At 37.1% G+C, this 24,104-nt stretch overlaps 1 protein-coding gene across 11 annotated transcripts in view; it reads left to right on the forward strand.

The window, feature by feature from the left end:
• The first annotated feature begins 7,104 nt into the window (after window positions 1-7,104).
• Window positions 7,105-24,104, forward strand: part of Mdr49 (Multi drug resistance 49) — a 33,712-nt gene continuing 16,712 nt past the window's right edge. For 2 of the 11 annotated variants that reach the window (XM_011310468.1, XM_011310478.1), the window contains exons 1-5: window positions 7,105-7,468; window positions 12,093-12,194; window positions 12,882-13,000; window positions 13,140-13,317; window positions 13,399-13,712. The gene's annotated coding sequence lies outside the window, so the exon portion shown is untranslated. The other 9 variants (XM_011310470.1, XM_011310469.1, XM_011310474.1 and 6 more) reach the window with 9 other exon arrangements.

Here is a 24,104-nt window from a genome sequence, read left to right on the forward strand (position 1 = left end):
ATTACACGTAATCAAATATTCCCACAATTTTTATGTAAAATATGCGGTAAAATTCTCCAACACCATCCACGACTTCTCAGTCCATCCGGTCGTAGGTACACCATAAACACAATAAAAAAAAATCACCCTGAAATCATATGTTTGTAATATACTGTCGCCACTGGTGTGTTTCAACAGTGGTTAACTAATTCCATAATTAACGTGAGGATATTATACAGAATCCCATGCAGCACTCCCCTGTACAAATGTACAAACGTATTTCCCAACAGGGTACGTGTTGGAACTCAACGGGAATTTTGGGTGGGTAATGGCAGAAGTAGTGGGGTAAAGCCGAAGCAGTTTTGCCGTCCAAAAGCTCGGGAAACTCACAGCCATGGAAACCACCTAATCCCATCCGCGTAATAACTCGAGTTTAGTTTCCACGAGGAAAACCGAGAATGCACACCACCATGGCATCCATGTATCTCACTTTTCCCTCTTGTCTCCCCTCTTGTCTCCCCTTTTCCACCCACTGACACCCACTGCCACCCACTTCACCCCATAAAGCCAGCATTATCCCCAAAATTCTTGGGGAATATCTACTGAAATCGGATGTAGGCCAGGGACCATTATTACACGCGCTTCCATTTCAATTTAGGTATTAAGGTACTCTTGAGAAAACTTGAGTCAACGAAGGAGTGAAGCGAAAATACCCGTTGGAAATTCACCCGGAACTTTCGTGCTCACCGAGTCCTCCACCTGTCACCAGCAGAACCTGGTAAATGCACCAGTCTTGAATGAACCTGGAATTTGCTCAAGCATGTGTACAAAGTGTTTGGTGAACAATTATGTATTTACTATTTATGTACCCGCAGAGTATTTTTATTTTACACTCAAAGGAAAATCCTTTGGGCCTTTAAACGTTGAATGGTGATCTCTCTGTGAGAGATGTTAAATTACAGACTCAGGGGTTCAAAGCATTCATTTAAAACGGTTCACTTCTCATTCTCGGCTAATGACGAGAAACTTTTACTCAAGGTTATCCGTGATGCCAAATTTCTCGGTAAGAATAGAATTCAAGTGCTGCGATGGAATAGATTGAATTAAAGGACTACTCGTGAAGTTTTTAATTATGAACACCTGGGAGTGAGGATATTTAATCTAGGTGTTTTCATCGCTTTGAAATTCAATGGAGAACACTTGCAATTATTTCTGAGAATAATATTCAATTATGGAGAGACCCTTGGCGTTATATCGTTATTGTGGAATTTGTGGGGAATGGGGGACGGTAATAATGCTGGATTCTGGATTATAGTACGACTCCCAGGCTTTCCGAATTTATTTTCATTTTTCTTACCTAGATTCAATTGGAGCGAGTGCTAGGATGAGTCGTTTGCTCACGTGCAATTCGAAGTGCCTCGACGTTTTCTTTCGCTATTTAATGAAGTGACAATCCATTATTCATTTCATCAAATCAATTGCAGTCAATGGCTCTCTAAAACGGAAAAGTTGATGGAAAAATCAATAGAAATTACATTCTACTCCAGCTTTATTTGAAGCTAAATGAGGAAATTGCGATCAATTGTTTTCAACCGTGCAATCTAATTTAACATGCGATCAAGTGGGTTGGATTCTATTTAATTAAATATTCATATTAATATTAATAATCTTTATAATTATTGGTATCTTTTCAGAATTGTGTCGGCACAGAGAGAGAATTAGTGCGAAGCATGAATGAAGAGAAATTTTCCATGACACGTCAAACACCGAAAGATTTTCCGACGTTTGATAAAAATGAGTTTTTTCCTCAATTATATATCGGAAACGGGGAGCTCGTTTGGCACGGAAATACTATTGTGTAATCCTAAAATATCGCCACAGCGATAATACTCTGCAGCAAACCATTTGGAAGTAATTGAGCCATTTCTGGAGCCACACATACTCACCCGTGGGTTTGATATTTTTTCCATGAATGCCTCCTTCATTCCGGACTATCCCCAATAATTTCCACCAACCGCAGAATGATAGTCGAAAGAAATAAAAACACTCAATTAATTACTGACATAACATTACTGCATGAAATCCAGTTGGCGTGACATTTTTACTGCATTAACCCGCCCCTAATGGCGGAGAAATAAACCAACCCGTGAAATTAGGGAAACAAAACAGAATTTTAAATTCAACCGACAATTAATCTCGTGTCTACGTACCCCCCTTTTTTTCACGTGCAAAATTCTGTCTTCTTATTTTGCCGTGTTAACGAGTTATTGCCTTGCACAACCACTAGAACCAGAGGGAACACTAGAATACGCTTTTGCCGTTGCTTTCTCAAAACTTTCAAACCTTTCGTCATATTCACCAGTGGAACTCTGCCAAGATTTTTCCAGCTTTTTCCACCTTTTTACGTTCTTTTCCATTCCTTTCCATAAGGTCATACGACCGTGCATATTTAGTTTGGCCGAACTATTTCCTCCTCATGTTAAAAGCTCTCGTTCAATCTAGTTGAATTGTTCCAAGTGTCGTTTTTAGATTTTTATCTTAACCAATGCTACTTTACCATTGCATAAACCTCATTGCAGAGTGTTACATCTCTAAATCTAAATTTAATCTTCTCTTCTTTACTCTCGCATGGAACTCTGGATTCATTCTGGATTCTCTTCCAAGGAATGAAAGAGGGAGATTGAACAGTACCGAGAGAATCTGAAAATTCTGTAGAGCAAATCAGGATTTTCTTCGTGGGAATTTTCCAACGTGTCCCTCGACCATTGTTTGAAAAACATGGAGGATTGTAATGATGGTGTTTAGATTTTCATAACGAGCAATTTCATTGTTCCATCTGTAAAGCTCATTGCCGAGTGTTACATCCCCAAATGCAAAATTAATCTTCTCTCCTTTATTTTCGCCTGCAACTTGGCCTCCCTAAGAGTTTTATCATGCTGCACGGACAAAAGAAGAATCTTGAATGAGAATTTTTTCTTAAAAAAATGTTTTCCATTCACCAACGGTTGATGCTCGTACCTCGCACTCATTTTTTTTTTGTCACGAAAGCTTCCCTCATTGTTGTCCCATGGAAATTATCCCCTGAAATTTGCATGCCCTTCTTCATCCACCTCGTTTGACAATTACAATTGCAATAAAATTGGTTGGGAGACGTCAGGATGAATTCTTAAACAGCAAATCGAATTCCACCGGAGACGGGAAAAAAATCAGGATAAAAGTTATCATACAGCAACTTTGTCGATCGTGACTAACTCGAAATCGCTTTTCGCCGACATTTTTCTCGGGAAATCCCTCCTCACGACTGGCGATTGGATCTCACGGTCTTGGTCCCTCCGAGGATATTTTCAGCCATATCCCAGAGTGTTGAACTGCATATCGATTGCATGTAACGTGCGATAAATTGGCAAACTCGTACCTTTTCGTTTCTTCTCGAAGCTTCAGAATTTTACAACCAGAATACACTTCAATCCGAGAGATTTCAAAACTGGCAATTCTGATAAATCAACGAGCCCGTGCAATTGATTCTATTCAATTGGGGGTGTAAATAGTCATTAGAAACCGAAGGGAAAATTCAATCCATACTGCAGGAAATTCATTACTCCCTCTAATTTCCTTCTAATAAATTTGAAGATATCCATTATCAGCATCATAAATTCTCCGGAGAAGGTTCATGTCTTCTCTGAATTCCATCGATTCTAATATTAATATAGTATTAAATAAATATTAATTTTGCGAATGTAAATTAGAAATCATAAATTTTCCAAATCACTCGAGATGCAATCGAAATTAATTTCTGCATATATATTTTTCCACGAGAGTTTTAATTGACGATGAGATTGAATTGTTAAACAGTTTCGGTAACTGGCATCTTTGTGGTGAAAAAAAAAACTCAAAGTCTCGGTGAACTTTGTTCTCGCTCACTTGCAGACCCCTAATGATGATGTTCGTAGCATTTTAACTTTTCATTGTTGCTTGCTCTCAGTCCACTCAATTCCCGTGCATTTTGTCTCTTCCTCCACCTCAAATTGTCTAGCCAGAAATTCGCGTCTCGAGTTAGTCTTTTCGGTTTTTCATGTAAACGAGTTCGTTTCGTAGTTCATTCAATTGTCCAATTAAAACGTCTAAAGCATTTTACCTTGTTAAGCTCATCACGTGACAATTCCATTTGAGGGAGAAAGTTGAACTATATTTTCACCGCAGATTGCGCTTCTTGTGCTTGTTAGTTTTGTGTTCAGCTAGTTGAAAGTTGTCTCTTTTCATCTGGCTCTAGCCATTGGCAACTTCCGGCTATCGTCTTTCCGGAAAAATCATGTTAAAATAAACAAGTGTCTCTCGAGGGCTTCCAGTTGCTATGGAATGGAGATAATTTAATTACAGACTGTATTCATTAATAATCTGTTGTAACCGAATTTCAGAGTTTGAAGCTTCAAGCAACAAAGTTCGCAATTGCCCTTTCCTTCTACAAAAAAAAAGAAAATTCGGTAAAAAAAGCCCGAAGAGGTTCTGAAATTTGAGGAAAATACTGGATCCCTAAATTCAGAATGTAAACCGAAATATATTTTCTTCTAGAGACATGACATATTTTCTCACAAACAAAAAATATGAATTTTCATCGGACATATTTTCAGTGCGGTATAGTGGAATAAATATTTAATTGTTAAAACTCCTGGGGAACATACTTCCGGTTCACTCAATACTCGCATTGACCCCTTAAAGCTGATAGAACAAAGTTCTCCAAATATCATGCCCCGGTGTACCGCATCTCCCGACAATTTACACGTTCTCTATTCATGAATTTCAACGAAAGGAGCACGAAAGCACTTACTTCAATGACTACATCATTTGAAGATTGTACAGCGGAAATACTTCTGCATACAGAATTTCTCTACAAATATTGCTGCCGAGTGGCCATTATCAATCGGAGTGAGCCGAGTTTTTCGAGTGCATTGGAATCATTCTGATTGTACAATTTTTCCCGCTCCGGAATGCACATTATATTTTTTGTAAATATTAAATTTTATCGTGACGAAAAACTGTACTTGAAAATTCGATGGAAATAATGAATTTCTGGAGGCATTAGGTGGGAGGGATTTCCAGTGGATAAGGAACTAAGTGGGAAGACAAACATTAATGACAAATATGGCATTAGCAAATTCGTTTCTTTACGATGGCGCATGAAAATCTGAAAGAAAACTCTCGTGTTTGCAATGGCCATTGAAATCTGGAGAAAATGCTGAAGCCAAAATTATCGCTCCTGAAATAATTCACAAAGTACGAAAGCAAGATAAATGCATCGCAGTGACGTGAATAGGTATAAAGGTGTACGTTTGTATGAGTGAGGGAACCGCTGGGGAAAAGCCGGTAACGTAGTATTACAACCATCGGAAATTGAAACTGACTCGGGGCGCGTACATATTTTATTCCCACGGGTGGGTTATGCCACCCCCCCTCCCACCACCCCACCGTCGTACTTCACCAGGTTATTCTCATGGTGAAATATTTTCGAATCTGCGGCAAAATCTCATCCTGCTAAATTTCTAGTAAGACGCCCGTTGCCTAGACATATTCATACATCATACGTCGTCTCCATACATTGTAATATCAGGTAAATTGGGTAGGTAAAAGTCAAAGTCACTCTCCATAATCAGGTTATCCATTCCCTCAGGATTTAAATGAGACAATTTAAATGAGTTACTAATTTTTCAAGTTAATGACCGGCTATCACATACCGTGATCGGTGCAACTGCTGTATCGGTGTTGCTCTAATTGCCGCACATACAAGTGCACATCAAATCTGTTGATCACGAAATACTTTCGTCGAAAAGTCTTCTACACCCGCCAATCCATTTTGATCTCTGAACCAATCACAGGCAATAGTGATTAGGGAAGAGAAACGTGCTCACGCGGTTCGAATCTAAAAACAATTTCATCGCAGTTTTATAGTTGGGTGGGTCATTAGAGACGTCCACTCACGATTCAATTCAATAATTCTCAATATAATTTTAAAAGGCTCCAAATAAATATTAAGATAAACTCATATTAATTATCAATCACTCGAATCTTTGGTTCATTTATTTAAATTGCTTCTTGAGAATCTTTACTGTAAAAAATTCAAAATTTCTTCAAGAAATGTTCAGATTGAATGGAACTGCATTCGCCATTGCAAATTAAAAAGTTGGAGAATGATAATGAGATAGTTTTAATCCATAGTTTTACATAAATTAGATAATTTCATGGAATAAGGAATGTCCTGATAAGACGCGCCCTCAAAAATAGTAATTGCATTTCTTGCATATCGTGACAGCATAATGACCAAAAGAAGAATCAACTTTGCGCCATTCAATTCTTTACCTAACAATGTATTAGTAACAAATACCGATCCCCAATCACATCTCCAACCTTGAACTATTGCCCAATCGAAACTTTGGCCGAGACCATTTCGCTTGCCAAAACTCCGGTCTGAGAATTCGAACAGTTCCATTGATTTTTCGCGAACTTTTCGCGACTCGCGTATCACCCAGCAAAACTGTTTTACCACTGTGCGACTATATAGGTATTGCACTGTACAATCACCCATCGAACCTCCGAACAATTACAACCCAAGTGACAAGTACCCAAAGCAAAAAGAACAAGAAAAACGCGAAAATGCTAAACAGTGATTACACAAGCGAAATTTACATAACTCATACACAGCAAGTGTGGAAACTTCACTTGACATTTTATCGTCAATATAATTCTAAAACTCTATTCTCTCAATTCCAATTAAGCTCATTAATCAACCCCATACTCCATCAATTAATCCCGAAGAAGGAGAATGCACCCCTCTAGAGGCATCTTACCCCAAGTTCGGAGAATAGGGTAGCAGCAAATAATATTCATCTCGAAAATCTCAAACTTTTGAGTCTTTTCATCGTACATGCAAGTGTGTAACTCTCATTGTTATACCCCCCACTGTTGCTCATCGGCATTGTACACGGAATACACCAACACAGTGAAAATTCATTTTGAATGGTGTGTCTGGACTAAAATGTTCCGTTTCACACACGATAACCAATACACATAAACATTGGCTGTCTCTCGGTTAGGCCTTCTGTACGGTATACATAGAGCCTCCAGTTAGAAAAGGGGGCCAGTATAAGTCGGCCTTCTGTCGGTGAGACATCGACAAGTCAGATGGTTATCGTCAACCCAGTGATTGCTGTCTTACTGGTGTAAACATAAGGGCCTTTTCCCCTGTAGCACTGGCCAGGAGGACTCAATCAAAAGGAGCCATTTCAGTGGAGCATAATTTGGGTATCGCTGGTATTGTGGTTGAGGTTAGACACGAGGCTGATAAATCAGAAATAACTGATTTCCTGATTTCCTTGAGTTTTCCGGATCTGTCCCTCGACCATTAATTTCCCACATTGCTGACGGTAAAGGACTTCATTCGGCAGATCGTATCATATAATCGATATCGTTGGGCAACTCCCGTTGGAACAAAAAAGAGGTAACTGCTTTTTATTATTTTATTATTGTTTATTGGGATAATAATAAGTTGGGGACTGAGTGGAGAGGAATGAGGACGAATTGGGGATAATGTGGTTTTAGCTGGAAATTTAAAATAGGCACTAGCAAAATACGGATCGTCTAGTGACGTGTTTAGGGTTTATTTCTGGAACATGCGGTGTTCTTTGGTGGGATAACGCGTTGACTGTGGGTGGACTTCATCAAGACCTCCAATTTTCTTATTTTTCCATTTCAATTTCATTTGGTTGTCTGTACTGGGGATTGTTACGAGTTTTTCTCGCTATCATTTGGGAGATGCATTAGTATTTCGCGGGGGATTCTTCTTTTGAGTCTGGGAATGGAGTTGTACCGTAACTTTTGTGATTTAAACTTGACGCCTGGGATTCCCAACTTCTTCGGTATGCACCACTCGTGTTATAAATTTTTGAACTGTGACCACGAATGCACGTGAAATCATGCGAGAAACGGACTGATTCAATTTCAGTTTGTGTGGGATTAAAAGGACGTTTTTTTTTTTCGTCACCGCCGATTTTTTTGTTCTGTCGGTTCGGTCTTTTTTGTTATATTGTTGCCGGGGACAACCAAGCGACACGATCATGGAGCTAGTGTTCAATGGTGGCCTGAACTTGTTACGGTACCAATACCACCAACACTGATAACACTTCACCGTGGAGTGTCTGCAGTGCGTCACTTTTGTTGAATTTGCGATAAAAAGCGATCGAAGGTCTCCGGCCTAAAGTGTGTCAATTCAACGTCATCGATTATTGATGGTGAACCAGACCTAATTATGTATCGTGTTATGACTGGAATGCAGAGAATTCCGGATTCGCGAATAGTTGTACATGTGTAGAGGAAATATTTTGTTGAATTGAGGAAATCGTCGCTAAAAGTGGAATGTTAAAAATGGCTGAATTCAAAATATTGTTTCCTCGAATTGACAAGGCGGAAACATTTCGGGAGATTTTATTGCGATGTTGAGTGAAATTACTCTGATAGCCAATTGTTTTGAATTTTATCAATGACTGCAGAACAATTCATTTTTCCACTGATTTTTCTCACGGTCTCGAGAATTTACAGAGAGATATTCTTAAAAAATAATTTCAGTCAATGCAAAGAAAAAAAAATCATTTAGCAGTATGTAATCGTAGATTTGAGTGAATAATTTTTTTAGTTCTTCACACGCGAAGAGAAGCAATTAAAAACTACGATTTCAAACGAGCAGTAATACATTTTCAAGAACATTGTTATACTTATTCCTCATAATTGTTCTCGCCTAATCATATCAGAGGATTGCGAGTTAATCTTACTTCTTGGTAAATGACCATGACAGTATCCACATCACAACTCATTCACGCAGTCTTATGAAACAGTTTACACTTCCACTTGTGTTGCATGGACTTTGTCTCAACCTTAGGTCAGGCTTACACCGGATAATACAAATCTAGTGCTAAATCCTAAATTCAAAGACCCCAATTTTTCCCTCCCTGCTAACGAATTAATTAATCAATGATATTCATCAATTCCGGGGGCGTGCAGTCAAAAATGTTGGGCAGTGGAGAAGCAGTTGCTTCCAGTTGCCATTTCATTTCCGTTAATTATTTTTTGTAATTTTCATAATGCTCATTGTGATTAATCATTCCACCCATGGATGATAAAAATACTCTTCCCCTATTGCTCCACTCACTCGATGATTCAATTGATGTGGCAATAAAGTGATTACTCGAGTTTAAATTACGATCAGGAAGATGTGGGTAAAATGGGGCGAGGCCCTGTGACCGCTGTAGTATCGACCCTGAACTTGTCTGAACGTTGACAATAGTATTAATAACTGAGGAAAAATACTGAGGTAACAGTAGCCAACTGTCTCAGACTATATAAACATGACACAGAGAAAAAAAAAATTATCTCTGCCAAGTAAATTTGCGCTGTTAGAGAAAAAAATATCATGGGCAGGCTTCACTCAAAATTCAATAGAATTCCAAAATATTTAGAGGCATAAAAGAAGATTTTTTATAACAATAATTGATATAGTGATACATTACAAATAAATATTTATATATTCACGGAATTCCGGGAATTTTTAATGAAACCAGATTTCATAATATGGGAATAATTCGTGATATAAATAAATAAATAAATAAATAGTTGAGTGTATATTGAGAGTAAGCTCTGGAAAAATGAATATCGATCGGACCCATTAATTTTTCTCATTGTCGATAATATAATGAAACATTCCAAGAGATTGAGCGGCAAATTATAAGGTGTATATGGAGAATCTATTACAGGTGTTTTCAGTATTAACATTTTTACGTCCGTCCTTGCGCATTCCGAGATTATTCTTTGTGCAACCACATGGACATGGCCAATTCGTACACAACAACTCTCCACATCACTCCCAGCACTTGAGGTGAACGGATAAATGGAAAAGCATATATTTCACGAGTTAAAAGACTGGGAGAGTGTAACTGAACCGTAACTACCACTACCAGTCCTGAGGTTGATTGGAAGTCGTGGAGGTAGAGCTGAGAATATCGATTTTTTGGTTTACAACACCGGCAAACGATTCTGCTACGTCAGACGACGAGACATTAGACCAAGTCTACTGAATACATAAATGACTGACCTAGGTAGATGCACTATCCACTATGTCGTTAAGTATTGCAGTGCAGTTTGCTGAGTGATTGTGGAAAATTCGAGTTTTATTTCTGCATCGATCAGTTCCTGACGCTTCGAGAAGTTTCAAATTGCGCGGTGAAAAACTTTACTCAGAAATATCATTACTTTTGCTAAGTAAATTTACCAACTCCGAGAAAATCCACACGTTTCAAATGTAAATATCCATGTACATTTACTTGTGACCGGTGCATTTGCTTGGCAGAAAGAAATTTATTTCGGACACGTTATTTTTTTCCTCGGTGATTTGTTTTGTAGATTTTGGATGGAATTTATTTAGCTGAAGATATTCCGTTTCAATCGATTGCCGATTTTTTGATTGATTACCCCCGAGGAGGGGAATTTAGAGAATTTGTTTTTCCGTCGAGATAATAATTGCTGATGAATTTCATAATTACATAGTAGTGGATCAATTAATTCATTGGGAATTGGTGAATTATAATAAATTGGAATTTTTCTCGCAATTTCACTGGTCATTATTGGAATATCAATCGCGTAATTAAGATGTACTTGGAAGACTTTCATTTAATAACAAAATAACGTTGTAATTGAACTTGAATCACTCGTATGATCTACTCTCAGTTGAAATTCGAAAAAAAAAATTCGAGTGGATGGCACAGAACGAATATCCAACCGGCAACACTGCAAAAACAGCATGGCTATACAACACTCTCCCAATGCAGTTTTTTTTCTTTTCATCCACTTGTGCACTTCGTTCTGAGAAAGTACCGATCGATTTTGCAAATTAATCGACTGCCGTTTGGCCAATCCCATTGTACGTCACTGCTCAGTAAATTTCCGTTATCGTTGACTCGTTAGCCGTGTGCTAATTAATAATAAGAATTTGTGGGCATTTGGTAACACAAAGTTCAATGCCCATGTTAACTTGTTCTTTTTTTTCTGGGAGTTGGGTAAAATACACAGGCGATGTTACTGCGGTTTGAGCAAGTGCTGCATGACTCATCGATGGGTAATACGTGTATTGATTTTTGTGGTGTTGATATTTTCTTTATCATCACTGCGTAATATAGGATGAGCACTTTCGCCTGAATTTATCCCCGAAATTATGAAAATCTGTATTGCGAAATTCACCGAACATTCGTATTTTTTTCTGCACATAATTTTCAATGATCGAGAAAATTAATTGTTGGATTTGATGATAAAAATTGCAGAATGCAAATCATTTTCAACAAATCGTTTTTTTTACATTGAAAAGCTGTTTTTCTCTGCGTCCAAATTTTAATGCTGGCGGGGTATATTTTTAAATGGTTTTTGGAAAAAATCAACATCTGGGAAATCAATCATTCTTGTGAATGTGTAATGTTCATAAACTGCCGATTTACTCGCGTAATGTCGTAGTGACGTCAATAATGGCAGCTCAACCCGAGGTATTTTAATACTGAATCTAGGAGGAAAATAACTAGATGAAGTTCATAGAATGAACAAGGGATCTATTTTCCTATGTATAGCTAATGCGTGGGTGTTGTAGTAGAAAAGTGCACGAAGAGAATCTCCTCTGCGTAATTTTTTTTCTCTATTCTAGTGATTACATAAATAGATTTGTCCTCTTCACACTAATAGGGCAGCATCTCTATTATCAACGAATGAACATCTTCCCTGGATTTTTTCTCATCAACTTTGTTCAATTTATTCTTCAATTCATTAAACCAAAGGTGTTTGGCTTCGTTCAGATTTAATTAATTTGATTAAGCCATAGTTTCCATTGCCACGAAATTGTTCAGTAATTTTAATAGTAAAAAGGTAGAATGGAGTGTTGCTATAAAAATCGTTTTAGTCACAAATTTGAAATGCAGTTAACGAGTATTGATTAGTTCCTGTTGATAATCGATAAATCGTCTCATGAGTGCACTCATTGATACTTTATCTCATTATTTATTGTAATAATAGTTTCTCATTTATTTTGGTTGTAGATCTTGCGAGCTAATTTGTGCATGGCTACCGTAATTGTTGGCTAGGTGGCCAACGAAATTTCCGAGGGGCAGACGCAATCCAGCAGTTTGTATCCGATGAGTGTAAGTACGAAATTCAATTTTCCCCGTACTTGATATTAGAAATGAAATGCCGTGGCTAATAATTTTCACGCGGATAATATTCCCCCAGTGAATTATTCCAATTTTAACTGACGATCATTGGCACGCGCGTTAGTTTCGTGCCCTGTCAGCCACACGCTATTCATTTGACATGATAAAAAGGAATTAAGATCAATAAGCACCAGGGACACCCACGAGTGAGGAGTGACATTTAAAACGATCTTTTATTCTCAGCCGTGACCGATCCTGTTGACCCTACAAACACTTCAGAATTCCCTAGACTATGATACCCTCCATTCTACGGGAAATACAATATTCCTGAACCGAGACGATTCCATCTTCCATCATTAACTTCTGTCCATGGATTTGTTAATTGACAACATCATTAATTCCATTACTCACTAATAAACATTTCAATCCAAATGGATTTTGTTTGTGAGGAATTACAGAATTTTATTGTTCAAAGTTCGGATTTCTGGTGGAGCATTGAGAATGAATGTCATGAATTCGTGAATCGACAATGTTGACTTCTTTATTATTAAATTTGAATATATTTTGTATGCGGGGAATTAGAAAGGCTTATCAGAGCTCATGAATAACTCCATCTGAATTCCAAGTTAATTCTGGCACTCACTCCCTCTAATTATCTTCGTATTTTCGATTATTCAGGCTAGATTGACAGGAGGTCATATGGTGAAGCAGAGGCGGTTTATCGGCAACACAAACAACAAAATGATAAATATCAGAGAAAAGTCATTACGTAAAATTTAAGTATTCGGAAGAAATATGTAAGTATTAATCCCCATTGATATCTCAACAATAAAAATTTGTCTCCGTAGAATCATCTACCTGGAAAAAAGCCCCATGAAAAATGCATTAGCTAATTATCTCCACTTGAAACCCTGCAAAACCATTATAATTTTCCAGTTGATAGTTCAATGAAAGAAGGATTTTTCGCGAAGACGCTCAATAAAGCTGAAAAGGATCTGTCCATTGAAAAAGGTTGGAGAAAGTGCTTAATGGACGCAATGAATTGATCTTTTATTGTGATTGAAACGTGATTGATGTTTTCATTTACCAAACGCCCTCTTTATTATAACAGAAGGTCAGCGCTAAAAAAATATATATATTAAACTACCGTGCACCTGATTAAAGACAAATGCATAGTCACTGAATCCTTTTGCAGATTCTTTTTTAGGTACATGAGACTGGATTATTGGAAAATTGAGTATAAATATCAATTTATGAGGTTAATGGAAAACCAAAGGCATTATCGTGATATATTATTGTAAATATATTGTCTACATATTCGTGAACAACGGATTGTGGCAATTAGCCAGAAATAAAAGGTGCATAGTCAATTATTCAATGGGAGATGAATAGTTATTGGATTATTTAAAGAATTGAAACCTATTGGATGGTGGGTTCAGTCGGAGCACAATACTATTTTTATTGTTTTCAATTGATCTTGTGCCGTCGTGGCAGTGTTTCATCATAATGGTGAGTAATCATTTGATGTGTTATTCTGTTATTCTGTATAGTATATTTTTTATATAAGTTCATGGACATCAATGAGATCTCCTCAACATTTTAGTTCGCCCGGTTAAACAAATATAATTCCATTGAATCGGTGATCGAATTTTGTCCCGAGGAAAGTCTTATTGTACTATTGTACTATTTAATCAAGAGAACTCACGCGGACGAAGGGATTTCATACATATCTGTGGATAAAATGCGACTGTAGTCCGTATTTCTGTCGTTTTCTTCCGTTTCATTCAAGATTTTTGATTTTCTGGTCATGAATCGAAAGACATTCAATGACGCATGTCTGAAAATCAATAATTAAAATAAAAAAACAGGCTAAACATGATAGAATAATGAATGCAAAAGTATTCTGAGTGATTATTTAAAAAATAGACACGAATTGCCTTTATTTTTAAAATAAAAATCTCTATTACTATTTCTATAAAATAAATGAGAAAGATGATCCTTTCAATTTTCGAAAATTTTGAATTATTGGGATTCAGACATGTACAATCGCGATATTTAAAACTCGTTGTATTGTTGGATGGTGTTATTTAATGTTAAGAATTCACGTGATAATAAACAAAAGAAAATGCCAGTGGGATATTTGGGCCATTCGTTAAGCCAATGGTATTGATGCGAATTCACTAAAGTGTGGCCACGCGGGAGTGGAAATTTCCACTGCCCCCACGTAGCTGTGTCATGTTTCACCTATACATATGTAGATTGTACATGTATATATGTCTATATATAAATCGCAGACAGATGCTTCTCGTTCGCGAGACTGTATACATAAACTCGTCGGGTTGCCTGGTTTACACTACGGTATATATTACAAGGTTCATGAATTTCAATGATTGCTGAACAATAAAAAGATCCAACGGAACCACTGGAGTTGGGAAAATTTATTCTCAATGATGTGTCACGTGATTGCGTGGAACAATGACGGAATTGTTGGCGTCATTGATCCGACTTTAGTTTCATTCCCAAGAAGTTGGATGGGTTATTGCAGAAATTTAATAACAGTCTGTCAGTTACCTGGCCAATTTAATACATGTCACAGTTGCATATGAAACTAGTACATATATGACGAACATGTTTTGCTGACTCCTGTGTCACGTTGCCTTGGGCAATTCCAATCGAATGGGCAAGAGAGAATTAATTGTATTGGAAATTTGAGATTCGGATGACTGGAATCATTTTTTTTTACTCTCTTTATTTCTTTAATTCATTTAGCTCACGGGGGTTTGCATTTTTTCGCGGATTTCTTCGTGGATATCGCGCGAGGCAACTTACGCAAGTCGACGTTTCATGCTGATGATTCATTTCTTCGGAATTGAATTTTTTCGATGACCAACGCTCGATTATTTCAAATTTATTCGCGATTTAAATTAAAACGAAACCCTCAGACGCGAGAGAAACATGAAAGTTATTTTTTTTTCCAATTTGTAAGGGAGGAAACTGATTTTTAATTCAATTTGATGAAACTCTCGAGGATAACAAACATCGAAAAATTAAATGCGGAGCGATATTTATTTTCTCTCAACTGTTTCGAAATTTGTTCTGACTTTTCATCTCTCTGGAATACTATTATATCTCTCCCAAATTTAATCAATTTAGTGCCTGTGAATTTCTTGAGTATCAATATTTGAACGTACCCATCTGAAATTCGCCCCCTTGTTGTGTTGGGGAATTTTACCCAACGACAAAGAATTTTCAATTTGCGGTTTTTTTCAACATTAATATCCCCGAAGAATCTGTGTGTACCAAAGTACTGGGGTAAGAGAACATGCGGAAGTTGTGGGCTCCATTAATTACGTGCAGGGTGCCGAAAATGTACTTGTAACACTGAACCAACTTCGACTACCTCGATTAATCTCGATCCGGGTAGATGTTCAGAAGAGGTGGATTGATAAATTCATGCGAGAAACCAGTGAAAAATACTGCCGGATGTCTAACCAAGAGAAGTTGTTCCAGAGAATTTTCGTAATGCGGGTGTGTCTGCATCCTGATAAATTCGAGTTTATCGGATCAATGGACGATTGAAATAGCCTTCTCAATTCGAACAATCTGCATCGGTATATTTTAAGACAAGATCGCTGTGTGTCAGAATCAATGAGATCGATCAATTGGAAGCGTGACATGTGCTAATGCATGGCAGAGTTTAATCAAGTACTGTCAGTGGTACAATACCATCAGTATCGATTTCGTTTATAATAGGGGCGTCATGATTCTATTGAACTCATTAAGAACAATCTGTTATGCGAGTAGAATAAAATTCTTTTATTACCAAAGAGATCTTTGTTGGTTATTCCAAATATAAAATTCTGCTTTAGTTTTCAATAAATACACAAATCAATGATTTTGATTAATGTTCTCATCAAGTCTTTTTGCATTACGGTAGTTTGAGTTTTTTGGAATGATCCGAATGTCCAGTAGAATGACAAATAATCGCTGATAAAAAAAATCCATCAGTTCTACCTGCAGAGTGGAATTGAACAGAAAAACTTTTTGCTCCTCCCGTAATTCGTGACTAAAGCAGATTATGCAAATATTGTCAGAATCATTTATGGCTTGCGTCAGAATGAATTATAAATCCAGTATCAGTGTAACCATTAACGTGTTTTTACCCCAGCAACCCCTAAACTCGTGTACAGCAAACGAGGTCACATAACTTAATTGTTTGTAAATCACATGCATTGGACAGCACAAGTGACATCTAGAATGCTTTCAAACAGCTTTACAATGCATCCAATGATTCACAGCGTGATACACACTGATCCATCCTGACATTTCTAAGGGCCTCTGTTTCTGTGTCCTTGCGTGACCTTAATGACCATTCATGGGATTTGGGATGCGCGAACGATTTAGCGCTTCCAAGTGGATTAATCCTACTACGCATTCAGCATTGTCAATTTTGCGGTAGACACGTTTATCAATACCAATCATATGGATAACTGGTCGTATTGCAATTGATACGTGAAATACTCCTCCATTGGAAATTGAGTGATAATTGATGACTTTGAGTCTTCATTAGGAGAAATAATAAGTCATTAAAATGTTGAGACAAATGTGACGAGTTCATATCCGCCAGTGATTCACCATTTTTATCTGAAATCCATTTAAAATTCCGAGTATTTTATTGTTAATTCAATTAATTTAATTAGCGAATTGACACAGAGAAGAAAATATTTTATCAATAACGAATGATTATTTTTCGGTCTTGAAAAAATTTTATTTTGAAATAGTAAATATCATTGGTGTAATACAAAAATACATTGATATGACTGATTAATTAGGCATTAATTAAATATTAATATAATTTCTTAATGCACAGAGGTGTGAGTTTTGGGGAATATTCGCGATATAAATATTTCCATTACACCTGCGAAATTTCGTGTGTAATCGCTCATTCGTTTAGCCGGAAGAGAATAAAAGGGAAAAAAGTGTGGAATAAAAAAAAATGAGAGTGTAAAATACCCGGTGGATGAATAACAGTTCATGAAACGTAAAAAGCGACGCGCCACTAGAGACAGAAAAATAATTAAGAGAGCTACGGGCACTAAAGTATGACGAGAAAAACGAGATATTCCGCGACGATTTTTCGGTGGAGTAGAAAAAAAAAATTTCCCGGTCTAGACTGGATTTTTGATCGCGAGAGTAATTATCTTTGAGGAGTTTAAATATGAATTGATAAAAATTTCAATTATCCCACGACAAGGGGAAAGGATACGTGTGCTGAGTGATAACTACACGGGCGCAAAGTTCTATGAAGAATTATAAAAAGTCTCAGGTTTTTCGGAGTTTCAGTTGAAGAAGAGATTAATAAGAACGTGAAGAATTGGCGTGTTCAAGTTTTGGACACACGTGCGCTTTATTCGGCTACAGGATACACCTGTTGTGGTCATAACCCCATGCTTTTTTACACCGATTTTTCATATTTTTACGGAAAATTATTATGTGGGCCTTTCCACCGGCAAAACGACGGCGATAACATCTATAGTTTGTGGTCAATATTATTTTTATAGCCGGCGAGGGCATGAAGGATTGGATCCAATTAAAAATAGCATCAGGAGACGCCAGTTGAGTCTTTATGTGCGAGGAAATTCCATTTTAAATGTTCAAATAAATCATTATAAATCATTATTGGCCTTTTCCTTTAATATTCCAATGAAAAATTCACGGCAGGTATCAGTCTAAATAATTAGTCATATATTATTCTCTCAGATATTTTCCCCACAAATCGACTTTCTGGAAATTTCTAGGTTGAATTACTGGCCCGAGATATTATTTGTTATTTCCACTGAAATTACCACTCATCGATTGGATATTTATTATTTATATTAAATGATGATTTCGTATTACAGTACAGATTAATTCTGATGTTGATATTAAATAACATTAAATTATGAATACATAATAAAAAGAATTGTTTTTTTTTCTGGGTTAAAAGTCAATAATTTATCTGCAGAATTGACCGTTTAAATTACCATGACAATATTCCCTTTGTCTTTAGTGCAGCTTTCACGTAGAAAATAATTATATCTTTAGGTGTACCCGACGCGACATCGATTTTCTCACTTCAAAGTATTTTCAGGCTTTCGTCAAGAGTCCTCAAATTCAATGCCAAAACGACGAATTAAAAGCTGTTAAGTCCCGGGAGGATAGGCACAATACATAAAGTAATTAACTCTTGGTTATTTCACAAAGGCAATGAACACTTGGTACAGATTATAAAGCGTCAAAGTTGCCTCGGCCTCGGTTCCAAAATACAGCTTACTCCCTCATTCCGCCCTTTCCACTCATTAATTATAACTTAGTTTTTGTGCATCAGACCGAAAAGGTGCGGAGAGAATACTCAACTCGATACACATTTCCTCAACTTATACATTACCCGACGTGGAAATCTGTGATGGCATGATGGGAAACACAGCTGGATGGAGAGGGACAAGATAAAAGCTCATACTCAGTGTTTACAGTGGTTTTCGCCTGTTCAGTGATGAAAAATTTTGAGTGAGCATGATGCAGTCGAAGGTGATAGTTCCGTGATAATTATGCTTTGTTCACCACTTCCTATTTTCATTCCACTGCTGCAACACATGGTGAAACAGCGTTAACCAGACTAATTCACGAGAATTGCTCTGAAACTTGGTTTTTATTTCTCTACATCCGCAATTATCAGTCGATTAATAAGCACTTAAACAAATTCAAATAGAACATCTAGTCACCTAGAAAAAGAGTTCCCACTGTAATTATTGAAATTATTGAAATTAATGAAAAAGTTTTACCTAAAATCATCGGCTCTCCAATTTTTTCCAGTTTCCGTAGATCGTCCAGATTCCGCTAATATTTCGTATTGTTTGCAAAACAAAATGAAAATTTAGTTTGTTAAATAATGCAGATATAGGAATAACCTGAGGTCAAATGAGGCTTGGGCTTTGATGAGAATAAATTGAACGGCTCCGAGATACTGATTAACGGGAGGAGAATAAATACAGCCCCTCGTAGAGATGAATAGCGTAATATCTGTTACTATTTACTTTTCGTTATCAGTAAGCACTGCGTTCTCATTCACTGTTTATCCCTTATCGGTGTGTTTATTTTTCCGGTGAATTGATCCACACCGAGGTATTCTTAGATATGCATGAGTCGAGTCAATATACTTGATGAATGAGCTAATTAGTTGGTTAGTTAAAATGTTCACGAATATCGCATTACTCTTCAAACCACGTCCCTAACTACCGGGAGGAGCGAGTGCTGTACAGAAACAAAAATACCCCCTCGAACCGAGTTGGTGGTAATAATTTATGATTCCACTTAAAGTCATGGGGGATGAGCAGTGAAATTTATTTATCCCTTAAAATGTTGGAACTGTACATGCATCATATCAGTGAATTCTTCATTCAGTCTCTGCGGGGACATCAATGTACGCGATATCGAAATACTTTTTAGGGAATAGCTATTTCATGGAACGCCACTGATATTTATTATACATGAACACTACCCAATTCTTTCAGATAAAAATTCTCATCTACCCACTCGTTAACTCCCCAAGAAATCGATATTTCCTCTAATTATCTTAATAATGGATAAATTGGTCTATATATTTCTAATTACTGATAATAAATCCTTCCATATTTTTTCTTCGTACAGTTTTATTTTTATTAATGCCATGAACAATCAATATGGTTCTCAATGAATTGTTAATTAAAGTCTCTTATGCAAGAACTCATTTCTTGATGCAATTTCACATTCGTATTCAACCAAATTGAAATTTAATGTGTAGAAATTTCAGGTGACGTGCTCGTGGGAAGTTTCCTGGGTCGCGATAATGGAACGAGATTTTTGGGAATCAGACTTAGTTATCATCGGAATAGTTTCGCCAAGCCTGCGCTTTAGAATCCTTTTATATACACAAGTTATCGCGTCTGACATATGTAAACATACACAGCCAGACGAATAAAATCGAGTAGCGCAAATTCTCCACTCATTTAGATAACGTACAATTCCGGAATTCTTCCGTAGATAATTTATTCATTGTTCGATGTATCGATAGGCGACACGTATCACGATGCATACTCCTTACATCTGAATACAGAATTTCGATCGTTATTTCTCGATTGGCCCACGTGTTCGGTATTTATACCGTCTTGCCGGATAAAATAGTAAATTTAGATTGTGCCTGAGTGTACAACTCTGTCGCGATATTGCAACCTATTACGTCAACAGTCATACGATTGAATAAAACATACTATCTGTATTCTCTCCATGTTATATCGATCTTTTTGGATATTAGTTGGAGAGTAACTCGAGGGCAGATTGTTGACAAACATTGCCTGAATTTTTTTCGGCGTTTTAATTTTTTTTTTCACATTGTTATTGATACAATTTCACTGACTGAAATTTCACTGAAGAACATCTTTCAATTGAAAATATTAATTTCGAAAGGGGTATCAGAATGACGATTAGATAATTTTATCGACTATTGCACTCACAGTACAGTTGACGAAAAATCGATGATATTACAGAGACTTCAGCGAATTTAATAATAAATGAAGGTTTTATAGAATGAATGTGGAGAGAGGGGAAAAAGAATAGAAATGTGACATGTCTCCGGATCAGAACCTAGAACCAAGAACCTAGAACCTAGAACCTAGAACCTATCGAATGTCAAGGGAGTTGAGGGGGTAAAATCGAATACGATAAGATCGATTTTAGGGGTATCACGTGGATTTTTCTTTCAGTGTAATAATTACGTGATCCACCCCAGTTCTCACTGGTTATTGGCAGAGTCGGTGATCATTGGCAGACTCTGCCTCACCTCTCTCGCCCATTGACTCTGTTGAGTATCATTAGAAGCTTGCGGGATGTCGGCGACGTCGACGTCGTTTTGACGCGGTGTGTCGTACCTCGGGGGGTTGACTTTGTTCGTTTGGTCGTTGCGTAAGTAATCGTCTGGACGCTGGGTCGCCGTCAAGGCGTCAGTCAGTGAAGTGCCGTCAAACCTCTTCGGTGTGTGTATCATATCAGATCACCAGCCCCTACAGTGTCATTCAATTTTTTCTCCAAGACCTAACACTAGCCGACTACCGGGTTTTCAAATTTTTAAACAGCCGATACGGGTGAATGAACCTGGGGGTACATTCGTGGTCTTCCAAAAAAGCTTCAACTGTCCGGTCATTATACCAGTCACTCAAAAAGGTCTTTTTTAATTAATCATTGGACGGTGTGGAAAATTCCAAAATGATTATGATGGAAGTGGTGATAACAAGCGGTGTCTTGTTTTTGATGAGTAATTTTGATGACTAATGACTGAGAAGTTGCGGTTTTTTCGGGGGACTATTCATTGCTCCGGATTTTTCCGTTGGCTTCTCATGGAATTTGTACCGAATGCTGTCTGACCAAAGTAAAATTTCAATAACTGGAGAGAGTGGACTAAAAAAATTAGAATAATCAGTCACTAAATTGTGGGTTTCCCGGGATTTTTAGCGAACGCCGGCAATTTTTCGGAAATTCGAAAAATTCGGTTTGCTTTTGCATTTTTTTTTGTTACTAAAGACCGGGGCTGTAATAGCATTTTCCCTTTAAATAGAATTAAAGGCTTTTATCCGGAATATTCGTATATTCATACATACGAGCAAAGTGCATTTTGAATAATACTGAAAGGATTGAATCTACTCAAATGTCATCTTGCTATTGTTCTTTGGAAAGTTGGAAAATGGAAATACAATCCCTTTGAAGAGGTCAGTGCTGGTGGTATTCAAAATTCAAAGCTGGTGTCAGGATTTGATGACGAGGACTTTGATTTCAGCAGTTGAATAGTACACGGGCAAAATTCGCTGAGTCCACACTTCAGCAATAGGTTCAAGCATAACTTGAAAAGCTCCTTTGTCGACTAGTAATACGAAATTTACTTTGGTCACACACGACAGAACGCTCCGTACGTTGCACCATTTAAAAAAGAATTTCGGCATTTTAGTAGAAAAAGTACTTTTAGTCAAGACCGACAAATTTCAGATCAAAGAGCGAATTGTTTACGTTCTCGAAACTGCTAATATCCAGATGCAATTACTGTACTCGAAGTATTTCCTTTCAACCTGCACAAGCATGAAAAGTACTTCTACTCAATATTTCATGTTAAAACGAAATAGTTAAAAACCAAAAATTTAAGCCTGCATTCATGGGAATAATAAAAAAGATAATATTCACGTTTATATTTATGGCAATGTGTTGTTTTGAGTGGAATTCTCGAGGCACTTGTATAAATGTTCTTATGTCAATAGCTAGTCAAGAATCATTTGACCTGGAAAGCTTTTCTCAAGGGCAATGGCACTGCGAATGGTGCAGACGTACATACACTGTCTGAACCCTAATTTTAGAATCCTTTGTACGCATTCACGCTGTGAAAAATAATGTCACTCTGTACTTGCTTGTTATTCCAATGCAATCGTTATGGCAGCGATAAAGAATATAATATAATAATAATTAAATAAATGCAATAATTATCAATATAAAATGACATCCACTTTGAGAACTCACAGCTCTTCCATTGGTTCAGGAATATTTTTACTTGTCTCCATCTACCCGGAATAAATCAAAAAATTCCACTCAATGATTCACTTTAGGCTGCATAACCCGATAGTAAGTCACTCGCGATCTAAATAAACAAAACAGTAATAATAGCGTCTGATAACAGCAATTCGGTAGACGACCGGTAGGTCTGATAAGCTCCTCAATCGATAATTACACATTTGTGCAGATAGTCTTGGCCTCACTGGGGTGTAAGTACATCACGAAAGTCACGGTCGGAAAAGGTATAAAAGCTAGTTGATGATAATCGAGTGCTATCAGTGATTCGTGACACGTTGACGTGTGTGTTTCATAATAATAGCGCAATTTAATGGAAGCCTGTCCGCGAAAAATTTACGAGTATTTACGATTCCCTCGTAATCGGTGGCTCTCGCGTTATTCGAGGGACCAATCGAACTGGTAACCGGGATTTTTAATGATTCGCAGTGATTTTAATGAGAAAAATTGAGGACTAAAGGGTAATAATCCAGTGACAGGTGTGCGCGAGTGAAAGAACTTTAAAGTTTGCACAGGGACACTTATGAAGGGGTCCATCGACGTGACGAGATCCATCGCTTATTTCATCAGATATATCTGGGATATTGATTGGAAACAGTAATTCAATAAAGGTAAATTTGAGAGAATGACAATAATCACTTTGCGACTCATGCGTTCATCGGTAATGACAGATCGATAATCCGGGAGCCAATGCACTAGTTCAATTACGAGGGTTTTGAGGAGATAAAGACATCCAATTATTGGAGATTATCTACCGATTTTTTGCCTGATTCATACGGTCTAGTGGCAATCTCTTGTTCGATTAAGTTCTAATGATAACTGAGATTAAATCAGTCTCGTTTCATCAATGAAATGATGGTGCACTTTTTTATCTCAATGTAAAATACCGTAGTGCAGACTGGAAAATTACTTTTCATCAGTTGAAAATGTAATTGTGCGCAGTACAAAAGAGTCGGTAAGAAAAAGGGGAAATTGTTTTTCTTGCGAGTCACTGAACAACCGGATGTCACCTTTATCTGCACTATTGGCGAAAAATAATGGAGTACTTGTAATAATTGAGTACTTGATTCGTTCTCTACCGGAAGTACTGACAGGAAGTAGTTAAGTAGTAAGATAATTATGAGTACTTTGGGAAAAGATTTGTTAATTTAAAATTTGTAATTAGCAGAGATAAAGTGGGGAAGATCGGTCTTTTGAATAGAAAATTGAATTCCGTAGACACTTGAAAGGTAAAATTCCTTCTTTTCTTCTCGCTTCCATTACTACAATTTTTTTTCCCCT

Source organism: Fopius arisanus, unplaced genomic scaffold (assembly GCF_000806365.1).
Source record: "Fopius arisanus strain USDA-PBARC FA_bdor unplaced genomic scaffold, ASM80636v1 scaffold00076, whole genome shotgun sequence".
NCBI classification, from domain to species: domain Eukaryota; kingdom Metazoa; phylum Arthropoda; class Insecta; order Hymenoptera; family Braconidae; genus Fopius; species Fopius arisanus.